The following is a 15,178-nucleotide window of genomic DNA, read 5'->3' as shown; positions in this document are numbered from 1 at the left end:
AAAATAGATTTGGTTTGGTAAATTTGATTTGGCTAAATCAACCAGACCAAAAAATATGGCAGCACCAATAATTATAAAAGCGAAATAATGTCCAGTGAAAGCTGTGATTTTTCATTCTCTCCCTGGTGTAATTAAGTGTGAAAATAACAGTCCAGCCTTGCTGCTCCAATTTACCAGGAACAATGTGTAGTTGCAGTGTAATTTCGTAACTCGCTTCATTACTTGGTATGACCTTTATGCAGCTAATTAACAAGGTTGTCAACAACTTTTGGATTAAGGTTAAGATGCACAGCACTCTTTTTTTCCTCTTTAAACACAGCATGGAGAAATCTGATGAGCATTAAAGGTGGTAAAACAACTTATGTGACCTTTTAGGAGTCTTGTTAAATAATCACCATCAGCACAAACACAGTTATGAACAATGTAGCTGAGTACTGTGCAGTAACACAGGATGTAAGGATCCTGTTCAACGAACATGTCGTAAACCCTGAGGGAAAGTGGAAAAGAGAGAGAGAAGTAAAGCACATACAGAGTGAGCCCTGCGCTAGCTTTGCCATATGAAAACCCAAGGTACTTGTTAGCAGTTTGCAGGGTGAGAAAATGAGTGTTTGTGTTCATGTTGATGGCACACTGAGCAGATATGTAGACACTTCACCTTGGTGTTTGTCTTGAGATCTTAGAGAGGTAAAAAAAAATTATACCAAAACAATTATACCACCATATCAAACACCACCATAGATGTGTGTTGGTATTAATTAAACCAATAATATTAATTGCAAATAATAAATAAAGAGCATCTAAAAAATCAGGTCTTTCTTCATCCTGGTAAAAAATGCAGCTGCCAGGCTTTTTAACAAATACTAAGACATGATCACATCATCCCCGCTTTAGCCTCTCCTCACTGACTATCAGTAAGTTTTAGAATTGATTTTAAGATTTTACTGCTCACATAACTATTTTGCATTAAAAGGTCTAAACATAGCTAGACCTATGGAAAATGTGTTCAGTCGTTTACTTACATTACCTCAAATGTTTCCAAAAATGTTCAAAGAAATTAGACATTTTTTATCTAGAAATAGGTCAAACTGCTTCAATTTGTCACCTGTCGATGACGTCATACCCCCTCTACCACCTTGGTGTTTTAGCTGTGTTCTTTGGTGTTTGACATAAATCGACTTTTATTCAGTTTTTAGCCAAGATTTTATCATTTGACTTTTTAGATCTTGATTGTTGAGTATATATTTTAACTGGATGAAGGATTTTAGTCTTTGGATATATGTATCTTAAGTTATCAGAGAAATAACAGTAGCTCAGCCCACACAGAGACCCCAGATGTCCACTGAACAGCCTGGGAGAAACACTCATTTTTAACCTGAAACTGCTTTGTTCAGTGTTTTTACAGGTTCCAATCACTGGTCTGCTCCACTGTGAGCCTTAGCACAGCCTCAGATCCTCAGGCTGACTCAAGACTAACTTCCTGCCCAATGGTCTGAAGCTTGCAGGATCAGTGACATCTTTAAATCTCTTCCTAAAATGTGTCTTTAAGGGGAAAGAGTGTTAATTCTAGCACACCATTTTTATTTACATTTTTTACCTGACTTATTGCTTTGTCTGTTTTTGTATTTGTTCTTAAGGATTTTATTTCATTATATTTCTGTATTATTTTAATTGCCTGATTTTATTTGCTTCAGTCCTGAAATGTTTTAATCCTGGTTCAACCTTGTAGCACCTTTATAACTTTGTTATATAAACACAGATTCTTATTCTTATACTTAATCTTATCAATGCATTAGATCATTTTAACTCCAAATTTACAAATGAACATCCCCCAGTACTCACATATTTTACTTCACCATATCTTCTAATGCCTGTGGAGGTTGTGATGGCAACCTAGAAAAAAAGCTTTGTAGGAGCAGCAGTCTGTTAAATCTGACGTGGTATGACCAAAGGACGAGGGATAATCTATCAATGCCGGGCTTAAAGATACAGCTGCGAAATACCTGCCATGGATATGCACAGACATGCTGAAGGGCAGCGGATCAATTATAAAAAATACTACCACTACTACTCATCTCTCACACTCATGTGCACATGCACAACCACACACTTGTGTCCTCTAATTATATAAACCAATATCATATACACAATATATATCATATTATAGGTTAGGATTGTCCAAATTATAAAAACTACAATGGTGGTTTAAATTATTGTTTTTTAGTCCATAAAGCATGCATATATCCAACTTAACTATAAGATTAATATGCATAATGATTTTATAGCTGGCCTGTAGCTCTTCCGCTCTAAAAAAACTCCAAACATTAAGCAATATTTATGCTTAACTGTAGCTATCCATAGCTTATGACAGTGATAACCAACTATGTGCTCCAAGACATCCAATGCAAAATGAGGAAATCAGTGTACAGTGGGCACATAATACTTCTGCAGACATGATATAATCTTTTTTTTATTTATTAAATCATAAAATTAATTTCAAAACATTACGAAAAAGTTCCTTACTGACAAGATGTGGCTAATTAGAAATAAAAAAAATAATGAGCTGCTTGGGCATCTCACTTGGACACAAAACCTAATGATATTTTAACATTATTTTAGATCAGTAAAGTGTGAGTTGGCAGCCCTGACTAAACATATTATGCTTTACCTCAGCTCCTGCATAATTAAAGGGTATGTTCACAATTGTTCAAGTTTGTCTTAAAACAATATTCAGGTGATCGTATGGACACTGAAAGAGGTTTTGCTCTTAATCATTCCTCCTGTTGATTCTGACCATTAGCTGATCCCATTTAAACACGCTTACAATGTAAGTGATGTTCAGTAGCAGTGGAAGGATCATGACAAAAGATGGGCATTAAAATGACTATAAAAGATACTGATCTGATTTAACTAATCTGTATTGCTGAAGCCTTTCTATGTTTTAATTAACTTCAAATGTTGCCCCTCATTACAGTACACTGTAATATGAGCATACTATAAAAGGATATCTTAATGGAGAAAAACATGTTTGGGCACCTATCCCTTATACCAGGCGTGTTTACTTTAGGGGTGTTAAATGTGAAAATTCCATTTCCATTTCTATAACAAATAATTAAGTGTAAAGAATATTGAATTTTTTTTTCTGAATTAATACATTGACATCATCCTAGTTTGACATTTCACGATTTGTTACTGTACATTTCTATAATCATATACGATTTTAAATATATCTCGTAGGGTTTAGTTTTATGTAGTTTTTTTTAACATCACAAACAATCATCATATATTTTATGCTGTAGCTCAACACTGAGTGCAAGGGGTGATAAATGCTCTTATCAGTTTGCTTTAGCCCTATTCAACACTGTCAGCAGAATATTTATAACACGCCCACATCACAATTGCAAGATTGCCACAGCAGAGACATTGAACAATGCAAATACTGTAAAAGATTATATAATCATTAGAGTAAAAACTGTGGGGTAACAGTTATAACACCAACCAGAACACACATGAATATGTATGCTGCACTTATTTGTTTAATGGGAAATGATTAAAAAAATATCAGCATATAGAATGTCTGAAGCCGTTTACTTTAGAAATAGGTTTATTACAGCTTTTGATGTCCACAAATCAGTAAGTCCACACACAAGGGAAGAAAACCAATCTGAGTGGATGAAAGATGTTTATGATCGTGTCTTGCTCAGTGTGAGTACTTGATTTGTGCACATCAGAAGACGTATGAAGCAGTTTTGGTTTTGCAGACATGATGCCTTGGAAGTTGTTGATTCTCTCTCAGCCTTGTGAAATCCCAGTTTACCCACTGGATTTTAATGGAATCCAATTAAGAATGAGACAATAACACAATATACTGTGAGCTTGGTCTCAGGCCAGCATGCAAACCTTGTGACAAGACAAAGTTACACTGTGATCAAAAAATAAATTTTCAGCCTATTTAAACAGTCAAAGTGCTTATCATACTGTATTAGTATGTCAAGACAATAGATTATTTATCATCTCTTTCTGTCCATCCACTGACATATTTTTTGCTTCTTGTACACTTTACTGGTGTGTTCTTTCATTCTGTCAAATACTTTTCAGCTTTGACTTGCTGATTGTTCAACAAATTATGGCAACTTTGCTGAGAAAAAGAAGCTGAAAGCTTTCAAGCTTTACAAGACAAATGACAGCAATTTCTATTCTTGAAGAGATGAGAGGGGCTTTCAAGCTTTCAAACATGACAGGTAAAGAGAGGGTTTTGTACTTTGTATGGATACTCAACTTATTCACTGAATGGCAACCTGAAAACTACTACTGTGGCATTTTTGATGCAAAGTTTGAGGGACAGTGTTATAGGCTCCTCTTTTGAAGAGTGCCTTATTTTCCTGCTTTACTGTAAGCATAAAAGTGTAACAACAAACTTTGAATGGCTGAAAAAAAATGTGTCTAACGATAGAAATTTACTGTAAGGAACTGTACACAAAAACATTCATGAAATAGTGAATTCCCTGGAAAGAAATAATGCAAAAAATTGTCTTGAGGGACATTAACTGTTAAAAAAAACACTATTTTAAATGTACTGTGTGTTCCTCTCTTATGGCCTCTCTTCATGTTTAAACCTTGGCTGTCAGTAATGTCAAAATATAAGCCATGGGTTGTTTCACAGCTGCTTTTCATGAGTACAAGATAGCCGGTAGCTGTTTTGTAAGGCTTGAATAAGAACTGGCATTTTGCTATTTTCCCTCCAAGAAGATGCCAGTGCAATGCAATGTTGGACGGGAGACATGAAACGGTCATTCAAAACTGAAGTTGTTCAAAGTGAATCAATGCACAACAAAAGGAGGGGAATGCTTCTGTGAGTAAAGGATGCAACCCCCTTGTTGGTGATATTGCCCAAACAACAAAGTGATGATGTAAGACAAGGAGATTCAAAGGTGTACAGTTCAATATTGAATGGTTCAAGCACATAACATCATCTGAAATCCCAAGGCAACATTATGTCAACACCTGAGTTTAAGCTTATACATATTTAATTAAAGGCTGTGGGTATGTTGCTTTGATAAAGACCTCATTAGGTACAAGATGTAAAAACTGTGTTTTGGCTCGTGCACTGACAGTCTAAATGATTTCTTATATCCTGTAGAAAAAAGCTCCACAGGTAATATATTGTGTGCTCTCTCGGGTGACGTGCAGTAACAGCCATGACTCATTTTCACCAAACGTCTGCACAGGAAACAGGTGGGGTGCTACTAGACTCAACATATGACGACCACTGGACTTTCCAATCTGTAAGCAAGTGTAGCTACAGAGTGAGACATTTTGCTCCCTATAATCTTAAAACGAAATGAGAGCGCTGGAAAAGTGGAAATGATTAGTGAGCTGTTTTACACTGGTGGTGTGTTTATGTAATGTATTTCTGTTTAATTTGCCAGACAACCCATTCCCAATATTTTCAATTAGCCAAGAATGAACAATGAAATGTAATTGTGAGAACAACAGTGAAAATCAAAATGTGAGACTCAGTCCTCGAGATTACTGAGGTTTGTTAGGCATTTAAATTACTCACTAAAAGAAACAACCCTAGCATGCAGGGTATTGGTGGTTAAACGAAGATAGATGTTGACAGCCAGAAATTCATCATGTTTAGAAGCCAAAGTGAAACAAAATAAGAGCAAACAAAGAGAGCAAAAACCATATTTATACTGAAATTAGATTCATTTTGACTATAACTAAGCTGTGTGAATAAAACATTCTCTAAACTGCCCAAATGTTTAGCACATGCAGGCACCCATTTTAGCACATATTGAAAAAAGATCAGATATTAAATGGCAGATTGTATCTATGCTCTGCACTAAAGTAAATGGTTTCTCTATGATTCATGTCAAAATATTATCAGGTAGAATTTGATGGGTTCTGACGTTGCTGTTAAATTGCTACTGTAGCTGTGCTTTTCTTCGAATTTTAACTTTAGTGGTTTTGTGTTATCATCTAGAGTAAGTGCACTGAGATTGTAACATTACACCTTAGGAGCAAGATAGCAGGCAGATCCACCAATCCATGCTGCTCACACCACCAATAGGAACAAAAGTGAACTTCCTGCTTTGTTCCTACGTGATCCACTAACAGGAGGGGTGAGCTCCTGGGAATGTGGGGGTGTACATATAGTAGATGATGTACGAGTAGATGTGTGAATATGAATTTTTATGCATGTGTAATTTTAGATTTAAAAAAGAACAATGCTGTCATTGTACTGTAGCTGAACTCTTTTGCAGGGTTTGTCTATCACACAGCTCTGCCTGAACACTACGATCTTATTGACCCGGTTAACAATGTTGGCTTGCATTCAGTTTACTATGATTGGTTTGCTCTACAACCCGAATAATACACCACTGACCCAGTAAAAAATGTACAATCAAAGTTTAATCTGTTCTAAGGAAATGTAACTTCCTTAGGCAATACAATCACTCTGTGCTTCAAATGCTAATTTGTTGTCAGGGATGAAGTCAGAGTCAACATTCATACCCTTTACAATTGTTTCCTGGAGGAAATTACAGGATTTTACAGGAAAATGTGGGTTTGGCATAGCCATTAAAAGGATTCCATTCAAGCTGGGTTACATCTTATTGCTGTGTTCACTGCTAGTAAGGGCAAGGACAAAGAATATCAAAGTGCGTTTTTTTGGTATGTTGCAGGGGTCCTAGAGTGCAGATAAAATTTGCAATCTGGATAAAAAGGAAATATTTATGATTTTCATTGTTTTTGTCTTGGTGTTTCATCCTTAAAACTGCATTTGCATGGGTTAGGGTTACACATATCAACTACACCCTGCAATGGCTCTGGATGCAGACATGTCTATAGAGTCCTCCAAAGATGTAATGATACATAAGGAGTCACTGAAAAGTAAATCTGATGTGCAAATGCCATGTGTACAGTATGTATAACTAATAATATCCAATAGCTTTTACAGAAACTACTTGCACAGTAAAATTACACTGTGTACTTGTCGACTCAACAGGAAATGTTTGTCAGGTAAAGCCATCAGATGTTTTAGTGCAGAAATATGGAACAGCAGTCAGCACTTGCTAACTTAACATTAGATTGCTTAACAGCTGTTTTGGGAACACTAAAGATTTAATGTTTCCATTACCAAGGAGCATTAGGTGAATAATGCAGGGACAGCAATTAAATTTCAGTTAGTTGTTATTACAAGTGAAGTAACACGGTTAGTGCAAAAAACAAAAAAATGGTTTTGATTTAAAAGGTAATTATTTGAAATATTAAATTTCATCAAATATATATTTTCTTTTTAAAGAATATTAGTCAGCAATCAAAATCCTGGCAATACCTGACCCAATCTCAACAGATTCATTCTTGGCATTAAAGCCTTTTGTTTGAGAGAAAGAGTTGCTTGACTTCTGCGGTCCTCAACCCTATAACCTCAAAATGTGTCAGTTTTTTATTTCCTTATTTTGCATTCATTTTCAAGAGTATGCAAGTAAGTATTTTTTTAGCAGAATTCATAAATTAAAATTCCTTTTGTTTTCCAGATTCTGCATGTTGTAATTACAGTTATAGTTATTTATAAAAAAGTGCAAAGAAAAAAAAAGGAAACTGAAAAAAAGACATGTCTAATGCCTGATTGAATTTGTCACCTATGCTCATGACCACAGGCAGAAACATGCTGTAGTAATTTCACACTGAAGCGTGGCTGATGTTATGGCATTGTGTCACTTTGGTGTGGGTAGGGGAGATTTCCAGTTCAGCAAGACCCTGTTCACTATGACCAAATATGCCCTATTTTCTCTTGCCTGGTTGCACTGACCTCACATGATGAATGCTCTTCTCAAGAGACAGAGAAACAGGGCCTGTTGTTATTGATGCACTCAATTAATAACCTCACACACTGCTAAGGATTCACATACTCAGTACACTGCACTATTGCAGCAAACAGCTATCAGGCATTGTGTGGGATCTCAAACACTAACCTTAACAGTTAAAAGGAAAGAAATTCTGTGTTTTATGCTCAAATAGCTGGGTTGTGTTTGGGGAATAGTTTGTAATTATTGAGCGAGGCAATTTGCTTTTATTTATACAGTATAATAAAAAAGCAATGTCTTTGCTGCACATTGGAGCTAACAACCTTCAATTCTTAGCCAGATTAAGATCTACTACTGCAATAAATCAAGGGTTAATAATCAGGAAAGAAATATTGTTGCCTCTCTTGGCTATGCGGCCCGAAAATGTTCCAAACACCAATCTGTAATTAAAAAATACTTGAGTGAATGTCCTCAATTCAGAGCAGAAATATTCTGCTAAGATTTCCATGTTCATTAAAGACTTATGCCAAAAAAAGACGTCCCTTTTGGCAGCTTCTCCGTGCCACCTGCTCTGTGTATGAGTCTGTGAGCACCAGCATTCAAAGTGTCTCTCCACCAGTGGGCAAATGGCCATCTGAAGGTGATAGACTCCAGTGGCCTTGGGCCAGCATGAGTCACTGACTCCATGTCCTCAGCACCAACGCCGTTACTCCAGAAACTGCATAAGTTGGCCCCTCAGGCAAGGTGACTCTAGTTCCCTCTCTCCCCCTGCCTGAAATGTTTTCCCACCTGGCGTCTCTTAACACCCACTGCCCCATCGTCACACAGCAGCAGAGGCCGAAATGCCACTTGTCACAGTTTCTTAGTGACCACAATGTACCTGAATAATTCCAGTGCTTAAAGGAATGCTCCACTGCTTTTGTTGTGAACATCAGGCTTATCTTGCCCATTACATGTGTTTATAGAGGTAGAAATAATTCAAATACACCCATTAGTGAGGAGGAAAAAGTAATTTTTCTGCTCACACCCCAGCTTCCATTTGAGCATGAATGACAATTGTGAGATATGGTTGAAAGCGTCGAAAGCTAGTGAGCAGACCTTTGAGATTAGATTATTTCATTACATAAGCTTGTATTTGTTTCAACTATTCCAAAACTATTCCAAACTACTTCAAATAGTGCTGGGTTTTCTCTCTCTCTCTACTGCCAGTTATGCGTAATAGAGTACCCAGCAAAGCAAGAGAATGAACCTAAGGTACAGTGGGACCATAATGGATATTTGGAAAAACGTAGCTTTATTGACTTGTTACTCAACTCATAACTGTCAACTCACCATTTTTCCCAGATGTCTACCATCATTTTCATGACCTTCAAAACAGAAAATATCAATATCCATCAGTTGATTTCTCTGTTTGTTTGGCAGGCAAATTTGCCAGATTTGATTGTTTACTGACACGTTAAATCACTGTTGCATGGTGTTAATCGGTGACTAACAGCAAGGGGAGGGCAACATGTCCACCACTTGTATATTTTCAGTTTCATGTGCATGAAAAAAAAATGATTCTGAATACCACACTTCTACTGTCCAGCCACCAACATTGAGGTGAAAAAGCTGTGAGATGATAAAAATATGCTCCTCTAGGCTTTCTTCAGTCATTTCTGGGCGCTCATGGCAGTAAGCTTTACGAGCAGCAGTGAATGCTTTATGGACTTAATTTCCCTGTATTTTGGCTCTTGGGCTACATACAATACAGACTGCTCTGATCCTTTCATTGGTTGAACTTCATGGGGCTACACACAGCTTGACAGGAATATTTGTGGATACTATAGAGCTGGAAAAAAAAACTACTATGACGTCCTTTACATGTTTGACTTTATTGTTATTAGAGATAAATTTGAATAATACATTTTGAGACTAGTTTTTATCACACAGTTAACAATGCATGAACGTAGGGTAAGTACTGAACATCCGAGATAAAACAGTGAATAACAATCCTCTTTTAAGTCCAACTTAAATCAAATTTGATGATCCCTAAATAAATAACGTCAACATGTTTGAAATATATTCTTAATACTTTTTTTATTATTAATAGCGGAAAAGGTTCTTTTGGGAAATATCAGAACGGCTCCTTTTTGTAGCAACCAGCTGGAGGGGTCCGTGTCTTGTTTGATTGACAGGAGCTGACAAGCTGCCAGAGTGCTGGTGTTACTGAAGGGATCAAGAGACAAAGTAAACAAACTTTTGTGGTAGCTAGGAGTCATGGGCAAACGTGTTGTTAGCAGGCGGTACAGAAGACCACATCAGCATCTAACTCGATCAAAGTGACATTTGCACTTTTTTTAGGTTGTTTGATATGCTGCAGCTGAGTAGTTATAGCACTTTTCCCTCTGTGAATGTTTGTTTGGCAGCACGTTCAACAAGCTGGGGTGCAGGACAAGCCCTGTGTTCATGTTTGATTGACTTTGGCAGCAGAGCTAATGAGTCAGTGGTTCTTGTGAAGTATAGCAGGATGCTATCAGGCTCAGTGTGATCACCTGCTAAGCTGGGTGATAGAATGCTAATGTAATCACTTTGTATAAAAGTTTTCATTGGCTATATCAGATAACAGATACATGGTATTTCATTGAATTAATGAACCACTAAAATCAACCACATGTTAAAAACAAAACATTTTAGCTAAGGGAAGTAAATATGCAAACACACCATTATTTTTCATTAAGTATCATATCTGTCTCAACAAATGTGTATAAAAGAAGGATTTGCATCAAAAGAACAGCAATTTCCATCACATCCTCAATTTCTGGATGCACACTTCTTAGAGTAACCTTTTTAGTGACATTTGCTGCAAAATGACAACAGTGTATCCTGGATGCTGCTCTACCTGATGGCATGTTATCTTAACATAGCAACCAAGTCGTGAGTCACAAAATAATGCTTTCCTCTTGAGAATATAAATGCATTTCCAATTTTCTCTCTAAGCAAAGCACCATTTGGCCTTTCAGTGCATATACAGTATATTGCCTGTACTCCAAATGTGCAGTACAGGCAAGGCTGAGATGAAAGAAAAGCCCTCCAGTCTTAACAAGGAAAATGTAGCTTCAAGGGCAAATTAGCTACGAGCATCCTCAGAGGGATGGATGGAAATGGAATGATAGAGGTCTAGAATTAACATATTCTGCATGTTTTAGTTAATCTCTTACTGTGCATCCTACGAGAAAACTCAAAGTGCTGAAACTAAAGTGACAATGTGAGAGTAATTGTTTTGGTGCCTAACAAGGAAGTAGTTTGAATGTTTTTCATGAGCTAAAGGGAATCCGACTCACTGCTAAATGACTTATTTGGACAGTTTAGCGCGGTATGAGTGATTATGTTGATACAGCAGGTCTGTCAAATGTGAGGATGAAATGAAGTGTTGACACAAAGCATAGAGCCCAGCTTGGTAATCATCCTCATACACTCCACACAGACTTGATGAATGGTTCTAATCAAGTGATGCCCCACCACTGAAATGGCCCCACACTGACCTCACATAATAACACACTGTCAGCAAACCACTCCAAATGGAATATTTGTGAAACGGATAGTTCTGGTCCTTGATTATGATTGGATGAGCCTCATTCAAAGCTGTTGTAAAATACTCTATAAACACACACCTGTGACAACATTACAACAGTATTACTGTGCCCAATTAGTCGTTTCCACAAATTGTTTCAAAATGTCAGATTTTGTAGTGAATTTTGATTTACTGGGTGGGCTAAGTGTGGATGAGTGGTGGAAAGAGATGGATATGATAGAGGAGGGGGGGGGGGAATTAAAAAGGTGACACACTGAAATTAATGGGAGCGAAAATTAAAGACCTGGAAAAGTCAAGAAACAAAGCTGTGACCCTGTATTATTGTGTTGAGAGAGCCACCATGCATCATGGAGATGAAATGTTTTGTCTGAAATCACATAATCACTGTCAGTAAACAGCACTAGCTACATTACTCTCCCTGCCAGAGACAGATGCTGTTTTCTGCAGCGCAGTCCACCAAAGAGTCGGTAGGAAGGACCAGCTGGATTGTGCTGACTTTTCCCCATATGAATTTAGCACACCTGTACAACGTCAAACACACCTGTACCAGCTAATAAGAGTGCTAACATAGTTGCAAGATTAATAGCGATATGCAGATAAATAATATAAATCACCTAAATCTTTAAGGATGATTGACATTAGCATGCTTTCCATTGTGTCTGTACTTCACGTGGGAACCATTCTGCTAAATGTTGCTGAAGAACTACTGTACATTGCTTGACTGAAGAATGATTATTTATTATCAATAAGTTATTGCATTTTTTTTGTTGCTATGTATTTATTTTATGAAACCTTGCCAAGTACATGTAGTAACCTTTTAATAAAAGCTACTTTGCTTGGCTGCCTACCTGGCCTAACAACGCCCTTAGCTGTTATAAAATCACTGTAAACCACATCCTCTTGTGGCTTATGCTTTATTATACACTCAGCATTCCTGATCTCTCCTGTTTGGTCGACAGCCAGTGGATGAGTTTATGACACCCACATGAATTTAAACATACAGATTATGTGTTAGTATTTACAGATATTATTTACAGACGTCACATACCACATACCCAAACAAATTCACAGACCCACATCAACTAGCAATGGATTAATTTATGCATTAACATCCGACAGGAAATGGTATGCAACTGTATGACGGTATGGCTTCCGCACAATTTCCTGGAAGAGACCACTGTGGACTTCAGTGCCATTTTTGTGAGCATGTCATCTGTTATTGAAAACATATCACCTCCCATATGAGAAGCAAGTCAGCCCATCTGTCGCAAAACATCTGGAGCATCTGCGAAAAGCTCATTCCCTGCTTGACTGTCTGGCTTACCTAGGGTCCTTCAAGTTAATGGTTTAAAAGAGAAAAGAAAAGAAAAACAAGACCAAAAATAAAAATAAATATATATAAAAATAAAAACTTTAAAGATTTCTTAGCTCTTTGATTCAACCTCTGCTGGTGGAATAGTTCCAAACACTGAAACACTCCTTCCTTGTTTGTGACATATAATATATCCTGCTCATTTCTCTCCACTAGCATCCACCATCTGGTAATACCTTTCCATCTGGACCACTTGCCTACATGGCAAAAGTTGTGCTGTCCCCTAGTTCTCTAATGTGAAAACAAATCAGTCTGTGGAGTTTTATTATAAGTCATTAACGTAACATAACTAAAGGGGGGTGGGGGTATCATCTGTTGCCCTACCCTCGAAGTACATGTCTCTATTCATATTTGCAAAAAGCTTCAATATCTAGAAATCATGTAGTGTCAGTAGGTGTGGGCGACGTATTGAATTCATTTGATGATCTGTAAAATGTCTTGAAAATTGAGTTACTACAAGATGCTCAAAAAAGCTTCTATTCATTCAAGGGAATGAGAGGATGTGTCTAAACGTTTGACTGGTACTGTGTAAGTGTTCTTTCTATGCTAATTGTGCTGCAACTGATTATTAAACTAAATGTCAGAACAAATTCTATTATCCAATAGGATAGCCTTTCAGGGACTGCAGGTCTATTATTATTCTTGCTCAACTATCTTGCACATGAGGTTCTCTAAAATATGACGTTTTAATAATATTTCAGTCTGCTTTCCAGGAAAAAAGGGAATTTCAATAATTACCATGGTGAATCATGCCTATGCTTGAAGAAAAAATCAAGACTGAATTTTCCCATCCCTTTGTATCAGTAAACTCCTTACAGCATGCTTCTTTTTTCAAATGAAGGATGAGGATGATGGTACAAAAAAAGGTTCTGTGTTGGTTAGTCCACTTTTCTGTTTGCACTTTGTATGTTTTGCTCAATCGCCCAATCATGACGGTTTATGAAACCTTTTCCAATTTGCTTTTGAAATGACAAGGAAATGACATTTCAGTGCTTCGCTGCGGGCGTCTTCAATTCAATAACTGTGTGTGTGTGTCGTAGAGAGAGTGTTCAAAAGCAGATGAGCTGGACAGAAAGAGTGAAATTACAGTATGCTGGATGTTATGAAGCCATGCAATGACATGCTTGATGTATTACCCATGTCTCATGTGTATTTATAACCTTTCACAAACACTAAATATGGGCATTCCAGCTAAAGTATCTTACAAACTAAAACAGGGTAAGGTATGGTAAACCATACAGACAATGAGCACCAACATTGCTTAAGAGGGACAGGAGTTGTCCGGTACCAGGACTATGAATGATGGCTATTGGTTGATTGGAGAACCAGTCCAACAATCAAAACTTTGTAAGCAGGGGATAGAATGGGCACATCATCTTCCTACATAGCTAGCTAGCTAGCAAGCTACATCCATGGAAAAAGCCACAAAAGTGTGGATGATATTTACAAAGATAACAACTCTCAAATTGACATATTTCTTGGAATATTGTGAAAACTGCCCAAGAAGAAAATAGCAAACATGAACACAAATGTCAGACTAAATGAATGAAGTGAAAAAAAAGCAATTCTATACCTCCAAACTTTTCACAATCAGCATATAAAACTGAAACTAGCTACATGGCTAGACACCATTTAACCCCAGTTTGTGCATCTTGTGTATCAATTTTACATTAGAGGCACAGAGTAGTATCTAATGAAAATACTTTTATTGTACAGCAGACAGAATATTTCTTCACTCCAGGTGGTTAGAAGGGTTCTGACAGGATGATTATTTTCCAGGAAAATCAGACGCTCTACGTCTCAAGAATGTATTACATGAAAGACACAAACTGGCTCTATACCACTATGGGGTAAGTCAAGAAATATATTTCGCGATAAGGGCGAGCTACTCCTTTGATGAGAAAAATTAAATAAATCAAAGATGAAAAGAGTAAATACATCTAGTTTGATTTTAATTAGTATTATCGGTTTGTCTCAACTCTGTAGTTTATCAAAACTACTTCATGGAGTCCTGTTGAAAGTTTGAAATACGCTTTAGCTTTTAAAAAAATATCAACTTAGATAATTTCCAATGCTAAGAACGCCCTTTCTAGTGCAGCCAACAGTCCATACTTCAAACTTTAATTATTGTTATCTAACTCATTACAGCTCCTCACTAGTGTGTGATGATTAATGTTTGGATTGCACTATTGAAAAAACACAATGTTTACTCAGGTAGACCAGTAATTAGCTACAAATGATTAGTATCACCTGAAGGTCAGTTAATCTTAAATAGGCATGGGAATAATGAGAACAGCATTTGTAAACACACTGTTCCTCTTGGTTTTCTGTGAACTGTGTTTTATCCTTGATGATTAGTTATCTTTGACACATGTCACATATCAGCATATTTTCATGGGTTTGTTTTCATTAGCAGTACTT

Source organism: Scomber japonicus, chromosome 11, assembly GCF_027409825.1.
Source record: "Scomber japonicus isolate fScoJap1 chromosome 11, fScoJap1.pri, whole genome shotgun sequence".
NCBI classification, from domain to species: Eukaryota; Metazoa; Chordata; class Actinopteri; order Scombriformes; family Scombridae; genus Scomber; species Scomber japonicus.
This window is presented reverse-complemented; position numbering follows the sequence as displayed.